Source organism: Ascaphus truei, unplaced genomic scaffold (assembly GCF_040206685.1).
Source record: "Ascaphus truei isolate aAscTru1 unplaced genomic scaffold, aAscTru1.hap1 HAP1_SCAFFOLD_430, whole genome shotgun sequence".
Lineage (NCBI taxonomy): Eukaryota > Metazoa > Chordata > Amphibia > Anura > Ascaphidae > Ascaphus > Ascaphus truei.
Window position 1 is genome coordinate 78,647 of NW_027456761.1, and position 15,289 is coordinate 93,935.

The following is a 15,289-nucleotide window of genomic DNA, read 5'->3' on the forward strand; positions in this document are numbered from 1 at the left end:
TGAGATTAGGATAGCGCAGGAGGAGGTTAGGAATGAGGTTAGGATGGCGCAGGAGGAGGTTAGGAATGAGGTTAGGATAGCGCAGGAGGAGGTTGGGAATGAGATAAGGATAGCGCAGGGGGAGGTTAGGAATGAGATTAGGATAGCACAGGAGGAGGTTTGGAATGAGGTTAGGATAGCGCAGGAGGAGGTTAGGAATGAGGTTAGGATAGCGCAGGAGGAGGTTAGGAATGAGGTTAGGATAGCGCAGGAGGAGGTTAGGAATGAGGTTAGGATAGCGCAGGAGGAGGGTAGGAATGAGGTTAGGATAGCGCAGGAGGAGGGTAGGAATGAGGTTAGGATAGCACAGGAGGAGGTTAGGAATGACATTAGGATAGCGCAGGAGGAGATTAGGAAGGAGATTTGGATAGCGCAGGAGGAGGTTAGGAATGACATTAGGATAGCGCAGGAGGAGGTTAGGAATGAGGTTAGGATAGCGCAGGAGGAGGTTAGGAATGAGATTAAGATAGCGCAGGAGGAGGTTAGGAATGAGGTTAGGATAGCGCAGGAGGAGGTTAGGAATGAGGTTAGGATAGCGCAGGAGGAGGGTAGGAATGAGGTTAGGATAGCGCAGGAGGAGGTTAGGAATGACATTAGGATAGCGCAGGAGGAGATTAGGAAGGAGATTAGGATAGCGCAGGAGGAGGTTAGGAATGAGATTAGGATAGCGCAGGAGGAGGTTAGGAATGAGATTAGAATTGCGCAGGAGGAGGTTAGGAATGAGGTTAGGATAGCGCAGGAGGAGGTTAGGAATGAGATTAGGATAGCGCAGGAGGAGGTAAGGAATGAGATTAGGATAGCGAAGGAGGAGGTTAGGAATGAGGTTAGGATAGCGCAGGAGGAGGTTAGGAATGAGATTAGGATTGCGCAGGAGGTTAGGAATGAGGTTAGGATAGCGCAGGAGGAGGTTAGGAATGAGGTAAGGATAGCGCAGGAGGAGGTTAGGAATGAGGTTAGGATAGCGCAGGAGGGGGTTAGGAATGAGATTAGGCTAGCGCAGGAGGAGCTGAGGAATGAGATTAGGATAGCGCAGGAGGAGGTTAGGAATGAGATTAGGATAGTTAAGGAGGAGGTTAGGAATGAGATTAGGATAGCGCAGGAGGAGGTTGGGAATGAGGTTTGGATAGCGCAGGAGGAGGTTAGGAATGAGATTAGGATAGCGCAGGAGGCGGTTAGGAATGAGGTTAGGATAGCACAGGAGGAGGTTAGGAATGAGATTAGGATAGCGCAGGAGGAGGTTAGGAATGAGGTTAGGATAACGCAGGAGGAGGTTAGGAATGAGATTAGGATAGCGCAGGAGGAGGTTAGGAATGAGGTTAGGATAGCGCAGGAAGAGGTTAGGAATGAGATTAGGATAGCGCAGGGGGAGGTTAGGAATGAGGTTAGGATAGCGCAGGAAGAGGTTAGGAATGAGATTAGGATAGCGCAGGGGGAGGTTAGGAATGAGGTTAGGATAGCGCAGGGGGAGGTTAGGAATGAGGTTAGGATAGCGCAGGAGGAGGTTAGGAATGAGGTTAGGATAGCGCAGGAGGAGGTTAGGAATGAGGTTAGGATAGCGCAGGAGGAGGTTAGGAATGAGGTTAGGATAGCGCAGGAGGAGGTTAGGAATGAGGTTAGGATAGCGCAGGAGGAGGTTAGGAATGAGGTTAGGATAGCGCAGGAGGAGTTTAGGAATGAGGTTAGGATAGCGCAGGAGGAGGTTAGGAATGAGATTAGGATAGCGCAGGAGGAGGTTAGGAATGAGGTTAGGATAGCGCAGGAGGAGGTTAGGAATGAGGTTAGGATAGCGCAGGAGGAGGTTGGGAATGAGATAAGGATAGCGCAGGGGGAGGTTAGGAATGAGATTAGGATAGCACAGGAGGAGGTTTGGAATGAGGTTAGGATAGCGCAGGAGGAGGTTAGGAATGAGGTTAGGATAGCGCAGGAGGAGGTTAGGAATGAGGTTAGGATAGCGCAGGAGGAGGTTAGGAATGAGGTTAGGATAGCGCAGGAGGAGGGTAGGAATGAGGTTAGGATAGCGCAGGAGGAGGGTAGGAATGAGGTTAGGATAGCACAGGAGGAGGTTAGGAATGACATTAGGATAGCGCAGGAGGAGATTAGGAAGGAGATTTGGATAGCGCAGGAGGAGGTTAGGAATGACATTAGGATAGCGCAGGAGGAGGTTAGGAATGAGGTTAGGATAGCGCAGGAGGAGGTTAGGAATGAGATTAGGATAGCGCAGGAGGAGGTTAGGAATGAGGTTAGGATAGCGCAGGAGGAGGTTAGGAATGAGGTTAGGATAGCGCAGGAGGAGGTTGGGAATGAGATAAGGATAGCGCAGGGGGAGGTTAGGAATGAGATTAGGATAGCACAGGAGGAGGTTTGGAATGAGGTTAGGATAGCGCAGGAGGAGGTTAGGAATGAGGTTAGGATAGCGCAGGAGGAGGTTAGGAATGAGGTTAGGATAGCGCAGGAGGAGGTTAGGAATGAGGTTAGGATAGCGCAGGAGGAGGGTAGGAATGAGGTTAGGATAGCGCAGGAGGAGGGTAGGAATGAGGTTAGGATAGCACAGGAGGAGGTTAGGAATGACATTAGGATAGCGCAGGAGGAGGTTAGGAATGAGGTTAGGATAGCGCAGGAGGAGGTTAGGAATGAGGTTAGGATAGCGCAGGAGGAGGTTAGGAATGAGGTTAGGATAGCGCAGGAGGAGGTTAGGAATGAGGTTAGGATAGCGCAGGAGGAGGGTAGGAATGAGGTTAGGATAGCGCAGGAGGAGGTTAGGAATGACATTAGGATAGCGCAGGAGGAGATTAGGAATGAGATTAGGATAGCGCAGGAGGAGGTTAGGAATGAGATTAGAATTGCGCAGGAGGAGGTTAGGAATGAGGTTAGGATAGCGCAGGAGGAGGTTAGGAATGAGGTTAGGATAGCGCAGGAGGAGGTTAGGAATGAGAATAGGATAGCGCAGGAGGAGGTAAGGAATGAGATTAGGATAGCGAAGGAGGAGGTTAGGAATGAGGTTAGGATAGCGCAGGAGGAGGTTAGGAATGAGATTAGGATAGCGCAGGAGGTTAGGAATGAGGTTAGGATAGCGCAGGAGGAGGTTAGGAATGAGGTAAGGATAGCGCAGGAGGAGGTTAGGAATGAGGTTAGGATAGCGCAGGAGGGGGTTAGGAATGAGATTAGGCTAGCGCAGGAGGAGCTGAGGAATGAGATTAGGATAGCGCAGGAGGAGGTTAGGAATGAGATTAGGATAGTTAAGGAGGAGGTTATGAATGAGATTAGGATAGCGCAGGAGGAGGTTGGGAATGAGGTTAGGATAGCACAGGAGGAGGTTAGGAATGAGATTAGGATAGCGCAGGAGGAGGTTAGGAATGAGGTTAGGATAACGCAGGAGGAGGTTAGGAATGACATTAGGATAGCGCAGGAGGAGGTTAGGAATGAGGTTAGGATAGCGCAGGAAGAGGTTAGGAATGAGATTAGGATAGCACAGGGGGAGGTTAGGAATGAGGTTAGGATAGCGCAGGAAGAGGTTAGGAATGAGATTAGGATAGCGCAGGGGGAGGTTAGGAATGAGGTTAGGATAGCGCAGGGGGAGGTTAGGAATGAGGTTAGGATAGCGCAGGAGGAGGTTAGGAATGAGGTTAGGATAGCGCAGGAGGAGGTTAGGAATGAGATTAGGATAGCGCAGGAGGAGGTTAGGAATGAGGTTAGGATAGCGCAGGAGGAGGTTAGGAATGAGGTTAGGATAGCGCAGGAGGAGGTTAGGAATGAGGTTAGGATAGCGCAGGAAGAGGTTAGGAATGAGATTAGGATAGCGCAGGGGGAGGTTAGGAATGAGGTTAGGATAGCGCAGGGGGAGGTTAGGAATGAGGTTAGGATAGCGCAGGAGGAGGTTAGGAATGAGGTTAGGATAGCGCAGGAGGAGGTTAGGAATGAGATTAGGATAGCGCAGGAGGAGGTTAGGAATGAGGTTAGGATAGCGCAGGAGGAGGTTAGGAATGAGGTTAGGATAGCGCAGGAGGAGGTTAGGAATGAGGTTAGGATAGCGCAGGAGGAGGTTAGGAATGAGATTAGGATAGCGCAGGGGGAGGTTAGGAATGAGGTTAGGATAGCGCAGGAAGAGGTTAGGAATGAGATTAGGATAGCGCAGGGGGAGGTTAGGAATGAGGTTAGGATAGCGCAGGGGGAGGTTAGGAATGAGGTTAGGATAGCGCAGGAGGAGGTTAGGAATGAGGTTAGGATAGCGCAGGAGGAGGTTAGGAATGAGATTAGGATAGCGCAGGAGGAGGTTAGGAATGAGGTTAGGATAGCGCAGGAGGAGGTTAGGAATGAGGTTAGGATAGCGCAGGAGGAGGTTAGGAATGAGGTTAGGATAGCGCAGGAGGAGGTTAGGAATGAGATTAGGATAGCGCAGGAGGAGGTTAGGAATGAGGTTAGGATAGCGCAGGAGGAGGTTAGGAATGAGGTTAGGATAGCGCAGGAGGAGGTTAGGAATGAGATAAGGATAGCGCAGGGGGAGGTTAGGAATGAGATTAGGATAGCACAGGAGGAGGTTTGGAATGAGGTTAGGATAGCGCAGGAGGAGGTTAGGAATGAGGTTAGGATAGCGCAGGAGGAGGTTAGGAATGAGGTTAGGATAGCGCAGGAGGTGGTTAGGAATGAGATTAGGATAGCGCAGGAGGAGGTTAGGAATGAGGTTAGGATAGCGCAGGAGGAGGTTAGGAATGAGGTTAGGATAGCGCAGGAGGAGGTTAGGAATGAGGTTAGGATAGCGCAGGAGGAGTTTAGGAATGAGGTTAGGATAGCGCAGGAGGAGGTTAGGAATGAGATTAGGATAGCGCAGGAGGAGGTTAGGAATGAGGTTAGGATAGCGCAGGAGGAGGTTAGGAATGAGGTTAGGATAGCGCAGGAGGAGGTTGGGAATGAGATAAGGATAGCGCAGGGGGAGGTTAGGAATGAGATTAGGATAGCACAGGAGGAGGTTTGGAATGAGGTTAGGATAGCGCAGGAGGAGGTTAGGAATGAGATAAGGATAGCGCAGGGGGAGGTTAGGAATGAGATTAGGATAGCACAGGAGGAGGTTTGGAATGAGGTTAGGATAGCGCAGGAGGAGGTTAGGAATGAGGTTAGGATAGCGCAGGAGGAGGTTAGGAATGAGGTTAGGATAGCGCAGGAGGTGGTTAGGAATGAGATTAGGATAGCGCAGGAGGAGGTTAGGAATGAGGTTAGGATAGCGCAGGAGGAGGTTAGGAATGAGGTTAGGATAGCGCAGGAGGAGGTTAGGAATGAGGTTAGGATAGCGCAGGAGGAGGTTAGGAATGAGATTAGGATAGCGCAGGAGGAGGTTAGGAATGAGATTAGGATAGCGCAGGAGGAGGTTAGGAATGAGGTTAGGATAGCGCAGGAGGAGGTTAGGAATGAGGTTAGGATAGCGCAGGAGGAGGTTAGGAATGAGATTAGGATAGCGCAGGAGGAGGTTAGGAATGAGGTTAGGATAGCGCAGGAGGAGGTTAGGAATGAGGTTAGGAAAGCGCAGGAGGAGGGTAGGAATGAGGTTAGGATAGCGCAGGAGGGGGTTAGGAATGAGATTAGGCTAGCGCAGGAGGAGCTGAGGAATGAGATTAGGATAGCGCAGGAGGAGGTTAGGAATGAGATTAGGATAGTTAAGGAGGAGGTTAGGAATGAGATTAGGATAGCGCAGGAGGAGGTTGGGAATGAGGTTTGGATTGCGCAGGAGGAGGTTAGGAATGAGATTAGGATAGCGCAGGAGGAGGTTAGGAATGAGTTTAGGATAGCGCAGGAGGAGATTAGGAATGAGGTTAGGATAGCGCAGGAGGAGGTTAGGAATGAGAATAGGATAGCGCAGGAGGAGGTTAGGAATGAGGTTAGGATAGCGCAGGAGGAGGTTAGGAATGAGATTAGGATAGCGCAGGAGGAGGTTAGGAATGAGATTAGGATAGCGCAGGAGGAGGTTAGGAATGAGATTGGGATAGCGCAGGGGGAGGTTAGGAATGAGGTTAGGATAGCGCAGGGGGAGGTTAGGAATGAGGTTAGGATAGCGCAGGGGGAGGTTAGGAATGAGATTAGGATAGCGCAGGAGGAGGTTAGGAATGAGGTTAGGATAGCGCAGGAGGAGGTTAGGAATGAGGTTAGGATAGCGCAGGAGGAGGTTAGGAATGAGGGTAGGATAGCGCAGGAGGAGGTGAGGAATGAGTTTAGGATAGCGCAGGAGGAGGTTAGGAATGAGGTTAGGATAGCGCAGGAGGAGGTTAGGAATGAGGTTAGGATAGCGCAGGAGCAGGTTAGGAATGAGGTTAGGATAGCGCAGGAGGAGGTTAGGAATGAGGTTAGGATAGCGCAGGAGGAGGTTAGGAATGAGATTAGGATAGCGCAGGAGGTTAGGAATGAGATTAGGTTAGAGTAGGAGGAGGTAAAGAATGAGGTTAGGATAGCGCAGGAGGAGGTTAGGAATGAGATTAGGATAGAGTAGGAGGAGGTAAAGAATGAGGTTAGGATAGCGCAGAAGGAGGTTAGGAATGAGATTAGGATAGCGCAGGAGCAGGTTAGGAATGAGGTTAGGATAGCGCAGGAGGAGGTTAGGAATGAGGTTAGGATAGTGCAGGAGGAGGTTAGGAATGAGGTTAGGATAGCGCAGGAGGTTAGGAATGAGGTTAGGATAGCGCAGGAGGTTAGGAATGAGATGAGGATAGAGCAGGAGGAGGTTAGGAATGAGATGAGGATATCGCAGGAGGAGGTTAGGAATGAGATTAGGATAGCGCAGGAGGTTAGGAATGAGGTTAGGATAGCGCAGGAGGAGGTTAGGAATGAGATGAGTATAGCACAGGTGGAGGTTAGGAATGAGGTTAGGATAGCGCAGGAGGAGGTTAGGAATGAGGTTAGAATAGCGCAGAAGGTTAGAATGAGGTTAGGATAGCGCAGGAGAGGGTTAGGAATGAGGGTAGGATAGCGCAGGAGGAGGTTAGGAATGAGATTAGGATAGCGCAGGAGGAGGTTAGGAATGAGGTTAGGATAGCGCAGGAGGAGATTAGGAATGAGGTTAGGATAGCGCAGGAGGAGGTTAGGAATGAGGTTAGGATAGTGCAGGAGGAGGTTAGGAATGAGGTTAGGATAGCGCAGGAGGTTAGGAATGAGATTGGGATAGCGCAGGAGGAGGTTAGGAATGAGATTAGGATAGCGCAGGAGGAGGTTGGGAATGAGGTTAGGATAGCGCAGGAGGAGGTTAGGAATGAGATGTGGATAGCGCAGGAGGAGGTTAGGAATGAGATGAGGATAGCGCAGGAGGAGGTTAGGAATGAGATTAGGATAGCGCAGGAGGTTAGGAATGAGGTTAGGATAGCGCAGGAGGAGGTTAGGAATGAGATGAGGATAGCGCAGGTGGAGGTTAGGAATGAGGTTAGGATAGCGCAGGAGGAGGTTAGGAATGAGATTAGGATAGCGCAGGAGGTTAGGAATGAGGTTAGGATAGCGCAGGAGGAGGTTAGGAATGAGGTTAGGATAGTGCAGGAGGAGGTTAGGAATGAGGTTAGGATAGCGCAGGAGGAGGTTAGGAATGAGGTTAGGATAGCGCAGGAGGAGGTTAGGAATGAGATTAGGATAGCGCAGGAGGAGGTTAGGAATGAGGTTAGGATAGCGCAGGAGGAGGTTAGGAATGAGGTTAGGATAGCGCAGGAGGAGGTTAGGAATGAGATTAGGATAGCGCAGGAGAAGGTTAGGAATGAGGTTAGGATAGCGCAGGAGGAGGTTAGGAATGAGGTTAGGACAGCGCAGGAGGAGGTTAGGAATGAGGTTAGGATAGCGCAGGAGGAGGTTAGGAATGAGATTAGGATAGAGCAGGAGGAGGTTAGGAATGAGGTTAGGACAGCGCAGGAGGAGGTTAGGAATGAGGTTAGGATAGCGCAGGAGGAGGTTAGGAATGAGATTAGGATAGAGCAGGAGGAGGTTAGGAATGAAATTAGGATAGAGCAGGAGGAGGTAAAGAATGAGGTTAGGATAGCGCAGGAGGAGGTTAGGAATGAGGTTAGGATAGCGCAGGAGGAGGTTAGGAATGAGATTAGGATAGCGCAGGAGAGGGTTAGGAATGAGGGTAGGATAGCGCAGGAGGAGGTTAGGAATGAGGTTAGAATAGCGCAGGAGGTTAGAATGAGGTTAGGATAGCGCAGGAGGACGTTAGGAATGAGATTAGGATAGCGCAGGAGGAGGTTAGGAATGAGGTTAGGATAGCGCAGGAGGAGATTAGGAATGAGGTAAGGATAGCGCACTAGGAGGTTAGGAATGAGGTTAGGATAGTGCAGGAGGAGGTTAGGAATGAGGTTAGGATAGCACAGGAGGTTAGGAATGAGGTTAGGATAGCGCAGGAGGTTAGGAATGAGATTGGGATAGCGCAGGAGGAGGTTAGGAATGAGATAAGGATAGCGCAGGAGGAGGTTAGGAATGAGATTAGGATAGCGCAGGAGGAGGTTGGGAATGAGGTTAGGATAGCGCAGGAGGAGGTTAGGAATGAGATGTGGATAGCGCAGGTGGAGGTTAGGAATGAGATGAGGATAGCGCAGGAGGAGGTTAGGAATGAGATTAGGATAGCGCAGGAGGTTAGGAATGAGGTTAGGATAGCGCAGGAGGAGGTTAGGAATGAGATGAGGATAGCGCAGGAGGAGATTAGGAATGAGATTAGGATAGCGCAGGAGGTAAGGAATGAGGTTAGGATAGCGCAGGAGGTTAGGAATGAGGTTAGGATAGCGCAGGAGGAGGTTAGGAATGAGGTTAGGATAGTGCAGGAGGAGGTTAGGAATGAGGTTAGGATAGCGCAGGAGGAGATTAGGAATGAGGTTAGGATAGTGCAGGAGGAGGTTAGGAATGAGGTTAGGATAGCGCAGGAGGAGGTTAGGAATGAGATTAGGATAGCGCAGGAGAAGGTTAGGAATGAGGTTAGGATAGTGCAGGAGGAGGTTAGGAATGAGGTTAGGACAGCGCAGGAGGAGGTTAGGAATGAGGTTAGGATAGCGCAGGAGGAGGTGAGGAATGAGATTAGGATAGAGCAGGAGGAGGTTAGGAATGAGATTAGGATAGAGCAGGAGGAGGTAAAGAATGAGGTTAGGATAGCACTGGAGGTGAGGAATGAGATTAGGATAGCGCAGGAGGAGGTTAGGAATGAGGTTAGTATAGCGCAGGAGGAGGTTAGGAATGAGGTTAGGATAGCGCAGGAGGAGGTTAGGAATGAGATTAGGATAGAGCAGGAGGAGGTAAAGAATGAGGTTAGGATAGCGCTGGAGGTGAGGAATGAGATTAGGATAGCGCAGGAGGAGGTTAGGAATGAGGTTAGGATAGCGCAGGAGGAGGTTGGGAATGAGGTTAGGATAGCGCAGGAGGAGGTTAGGAATGAGATTAGGATAGCGCAGGAGGAGGTTAGGAATGAGATTAGGATAGCGCAGGAGGAGGTTAGGAATGAGATTAGGATAGCGCAGGAGGTTAGGAATGAGGTTAGGATAGCGCGGGAGGAGGTTAGGATTGAGGTTAGGATAGCGCAGGAGGAGGTTAGGAATGAGATTAGGATAGCGCAGGAGGAGGTTAGGAATGAGGTTAGGATAGTGCAGGAGGAGGTTAGGAATGAGATTAGGATAGCGCAGGGGGAGGTTAGGAATCAGGTTAGGATAGCGCAGGAGGAGGTAAGGAATGAGATTAGGATAGCGCAGGGGGAGGTTAGGAATGAGATTAGGATAGCGCAGGAGGAGGTTAGGAATGAGATTAGGATAGCGCAGGAGGTTAGGAATGAGGTTAGGATAGCGCGGGAGGAGGTTAGGATTGAGGTTAGGATAGCGCAGGAGAAGGTTAGGAATGAGGTTAGGATAGCGCAGGAGGAGGTTAGGATAGCGCAGGAGGAGGTTAGGAATGAGGTTAGGATAGGGCAGGAGGAGGTTAGGAATGAGGTTAGGATAGCGCAGGAGGAGGTTAGGAATGAGATTAGGATAGCGCAGGAGGAGGTTAGGAATGAGGTTAGGATAGCGCAGGAGGAGGTTAGGAATGAGATTAGGATAGCGCAGGGGGAGGTTAGGAATGAGGTTAGGATAGCGCAGGAGGAGGTTAGGAATGAGAGAGTGTCTGCAGCGGTGCGTGAGAGAGTGTCTGCGGCGGTGCGTGAGAGAGTGTCTGCGGCGGTGCGTGAGAGAGTGTCTGCGGCGGTACGTGAGAGAGTGTCTGCGGCGGTGCGTGAGAGTGTCTGCAGCTGTGCGTGAGAGAGTGTCTGCAGCGGTGCGTGAGAGAGTGTCTGCGGCGGTGCGTGAGAGAGTGTCTGCAGCGGTGCGTGAGAGAGTGTCTGCAGCGGTGCGTGAGTGTGTCTGCAGCGGTGCGTGAGAGAGTGTCTGCGGCGGTGCGTGAGAGAGTGTCTGCGGCGGTGCGTGAGAGAGTGTCTGCGGCGGTGCGTGAGAGAGTGTCTGCAGCGGTGCGTGAGAGAGTGTCTGCAGCGGTGCGTGAGAGAGTGTCTGCAGCGGTGCGTGAGAGAGTGTCTGCAGCGGTGCGTGAGAGAGTGTCTGCGGCGGTGCGTGAGAGAGTGTCTGCGGCGGTGCGTGAGAGAGTGTCTGCGGCGGTGCGTGAGAGAGTGTCTGCGGCGGTGCATGAGAGAGTGTCTGCGGCGGTGCGTGAGAGAGTGTCTGCGGCGGTGCGTGAGAGAGTGTCTGCGGCGGTGCATGAGAGAGTGTCTGCGGCGGTGCGTGAGAGAGTGTCTGCGGCGGTGCGTGAGAGAGTGTCTGCGGCGGTGCATGAGAGAGTGTCTGCGGCGGTGCGTGAGAGAGTGTCTGCGGCGGTGCGCGAGAGAGTGTCTGCAGCGGTGCGCGAGAGAGTGTCTGCGGCGGTGCGTGAGAGAGTGTCTGTGGCGGTGCGTGAGTGTCTGCAGCGGTGCGTGAGGGAGTGTCTGCAGCGGTGCGTGAGAGAGTGTCTGCAGCGGTGCGTGAGAGAGTGTCTGCAGCGGTGCGTGAGAGAGTGTCTGCGGCGGTGCGTGAGAGAGTGTCTGCGGCGGTGCGCGAGAGAGTGTCTGCAGCGGTGCGTGAGAGAGTGTCTGTGGCGGTGCGTGAGTGTCTGCAGCGGTGCGTGAGAGAGTGTCTGCAGCGGTGCGTGAGAGAGTGTCTGCAGCGGTGCGTGAGAGTGTCTGCAGCGGTGCGTGAGAGAGTGTCTGCAGCGGTGCGTGAGAGAGTGTCTGCAGCGGTGCGTGAGTGTGTCTGCAGCGGTGCGTGAGAGAGTGTCTGCAGCGGTGCGTGAGAGAGTGTCTGCAGCGGTGCGTGAGAGAGTGTCTGCAGCGGTGCGTGAGAGAGTGTCTGCAGCGGTGCGTGAGAGAGTGTCTGCAGCGGTGCGTGAGAGAGTGTCTGCAGCGGTGCGTGAGAGAGTGTCTGCAGCGGTGCGTGAGAGAGTGTCTGCGGCGGTGCGTGAGAGAGTGTCTGCGGCGGTGCGTGAGAGAGTGTCTGCAGCGGTGCGTGAGTGAGTGTCTGCAGCGGTGCGTGAGAGAGTGTCTGCAGCGGTGCGTGAGAGAGTGTCTGCAGCGGTGCGTGAGTGTGTCTGCAGCAGTGCGTGAGAGAGTGTCTGCAGCGGTGCGTGAGTGTCTGCAGCGGTGCGTGAGAGAGTGTCTGCAGCGGTGCGTGAGAGAGTCTCTGCGGCGGTGCGTGAGAGAGTGCCTGCAGCGGTGCGTGATAGTCTGCAGCGGTGCGTGAGAGAGTGTCTGCAGCGGTGCGTGAGAGAGTGTCTGCAGCGGTGCGTGAAAGAGTGTCTGCAGCGGTGCGTGAGAGAGTCTCTGCGGCGGTGCGTGAGAGAGTGCCTGCAGCGGTGCGTGATAGTCTGCAGCGGTGCGTGAGAGAGTGTCTGCAGCGGTGCGTGAGAGAGTGTCTGCAGCGGTGCGTGAAAGAGTGTCTGCAGCGGTGCGTGAGAGAGTCTCTGCGGCGGTGCGTGAGAGAGTGTCTGCAGCAGTGCGTGAGAGAGTGTCTGCAGCGGTGCGTGAGAGTGTCTGCAGCGGTGCGTGAGAGAGTGCCTGCAGCGGTGCGTGATAGTCTGCAGCAGTGCGTGAGAGAGTGTCTGCAGCGGTGCGTGAGTGTCTGCGGCGGTGCGTGAGAGAGTGTCTGCAGCGGTGCGTGAGAGAGTGTCTGCAGCGGTGCGTGAGTGTCTGCAGCGGTGCGTGAGAGAGTGTCTGCGGCGGTGCGTGAGAGAGTGTCTGCGGCGGTGCGTGAGTGAGTGTCTGCGGCGGTGCGTGAGAGAGTGTCTGCAGCGGTGCGTGAGAGAGTGTCTGCAGCGGTGCGTGAGAGAGTGTCTGCAGCGGTGCGTGAGAGAGTGTCTGCAGCGGTGCGTGAGAGAGTGTCTGCAGCGGTGCGTGAAAGAGTGTCTGCAGCGGTGCGTGAGAGAGTCTCTGCGGCGGTGCGCGAGAGAGTGCCTGCAGCGGTGTGTGATAGTCTGCAGCGGTGCGTGAGAGAGTGTCTGCAGCGGTGCGTGAGTGTCTGCAGCGGTGCGTGAGAGAGTGTCTGCGGCGGTGCGTGAGAGAGTGTCTGCAGCGGTGCGTGAGAGAGTGTCTGCAGCGGTGCGTGAAAGAGTGTCTGCGGCGGTGCGTGAGAGAGTGTCTGCAGCGGTGCGTGAGAGAGTCTCTGCGGCGGTGCGTGAGAGAGAGTCTGCAGCGGTGCGTGAGAGAGTGTCTGCAGCGGTGCGTGAGAGAGTGTCTGCAGCGGTGCGTGAAAGAGTGTCTGCAGCGGTGCGTGAGAGAGTCTCTGCGGCGGTGCGTGAGAGAGTGTCTGCAGCGGTGCGTGAGAGAGTGTCTGCAGCGGTGCGTGAGTGTCTGCAGCGGTGCGTGAGAGAGTGTCTGCAGCGGTGTCTGAAGAAATTCATGGAAAAACCACAAGAGGGAGCACCATGACCATATCAACGAGAGCTGCAGCATCTATACTAAAGGGCCGTTCTATTCAGCGCGTGTGCGCGTGTGCGCGTGTGCGTGTGTGCGCGCGTGTGCGTGTGTGCGTGTTTTATTATTTACGACAAAAAAAAACTTTGTTAGAAATAATATATTTATTAAATTTGTGTAGACACACACATACATACACACACACATACATGCATACATATATACACACATATACACACACACACATATATACACATGCATACATATATACACACACATATACACACACACACACACACACACATATATACACACACATATATACACACACACATATATACACATGCATACATATATACACACATATATAGACACACACACACATATATATATACACACACACACATACTGACAAAGTTGAGACATTAGGGGGTCTGGCATAACAACATAACAGCATTTAGGATGAAGCCATTTTGTGTGAATATTTCAATCCGCCATCTTGTCTTGTCTTTGTGAGTCTAATTTCTGTGTTTCATTTCTGTATAAACAAATGTGTGAAGCAGAGAAGGGAATGTTTTCGCTCTTAGCTAAATTTATTGACTCTTCCTCATCCAATCAGCTTCAAATTAAAAGAGTAAACAGGCTAAAGGTTATGAGAACCCATGAGATAAACTTAGATTCTCGCAGTGAAACTAGTTCTCACACAAATGCCAGGTGACAGAATAGGCACATCCCATTTAACCCCAGAATGGTTTCTAGCTGACAGGCAGTTATACAATATTATCAGTGGTTGACAAATCACCAAAAAATCTACTCGCCACACAAAAAAATCTACTCGCCACACAAAAAAATCTACTCGCCACCTAGTACCAAACGTGTGCTGCTTGGGCCAATATTTACTCGCCCGGGGGTTAAATCCACTCGCCCGGGGCGAGCAAATGTATAGGTTTGTCGAACACTGAATATTATTATGTATTACAAAATGACATCAGCTTTAGTATTGTTATGTATTACAAAATGAGGTAATGTTTAGTGACGTGCAAGCCCCCCCATAAAGGGGTGGAGCTTTAGGATTTAGGGTATAAATATATGGCATACCATGTTTATTATTGAGAGAGCTTTTGTTTTGAAGCTATCTCCGTTGTGCACTTGACTTGAATAAATTCACGTGTTATTCTGTTTCAAAATAACCTCAGACTGTGTTTTTATTTACGCTTTTCACAGATGGCGCAATCCTCATAGGGACTCAATATCATCGGAATCGAGCACCCGGATGAATCACTCCTCCATCATTCAAACCTGAGCGCTCATATGAATCAAGGTAAGGCTACCTGCATTTTTTAGACAAACAGCCCGATTAAATTGTTTTGAGTGATGCGTGGAGCTGATTTTTGAACGGTGTCTTATCTGATGTGACGAGTAAGAATCCCTAGCAGTTTCACGTGAATTTATTATTCTCTGTTCCTGTATTCATTTTAAAGTGTAAGAGTTGTTAGGGGCTAAGGTAAGAGTCCCGTTAAAGGTTTTGGTGTTTTGGTGATGAAGGTGAGTGTTTTTGTGCTTAAAGGGATTGTTTTCAGACCGTCCTGGGTTGTGATAAATATTTTTGTTCTCTGAGCAGGACGGGTCCCTGATTGTACATGTAGCCAGGTTCCCCCCTGTCATGGCTGACCCCCTCCTCCCTTTCGGCCGACGCTGTGTACGAGGGAGTGAGGGGGGCCGTGTGCGCGAAGGAGCGATCCCTGGTAGCTAGGGACGCGAGCGGCGAGCAGGCCGGTTGCCGGGGACGCGATCGGGCCGTCGCTAAGGCCGCGATCGCGTTGCTACCGGCCCGGCGGCTCGGGAAGCAGGGCGCCGCCATGTTAGGGCTGTTGCGCATGCGCAGTGCCCCAACCCAGCGCGGGAGGACCAGATAGTTCGCGCATGCGCGAGATGAGCATGCCAGCCCCCAGGGTGCATAGGGGCAGAGACACCTGATGCCAGGGAGCCTATCGGAAGGCCAGATTCCCCTGCTAGCAAAGAGATACATTTCGCGGGGTTTTGCAGCCACGCATTCACTCAGGATCCGGACCAGCTAGGGGTAGGAGGTAGATGCAGGGGTGAGTGACCCTCTGCGTTAGGCCAGCAGCCCCCAAGGTCCCAGTTAGGTCCTGAGCCATCTATTAGCTTGTGGAGCTTAGGGACAGGCCCTAGATAGGGACACTGCCCCATTTATTGGTTGAATAGACAGGGACACAGTGTTGAAGCCGTGCGGCCCTGTGAGGTGGGTTCTGGGCTCAGAACACCACCCAAGACCCTGCGACAAGGAGTGACATTGTTGCGCTGGACTTTCAACCCACGCGGTGTGGAGGACCCCGTCGGATCGTGTGGATTTATATCGCGGTACCC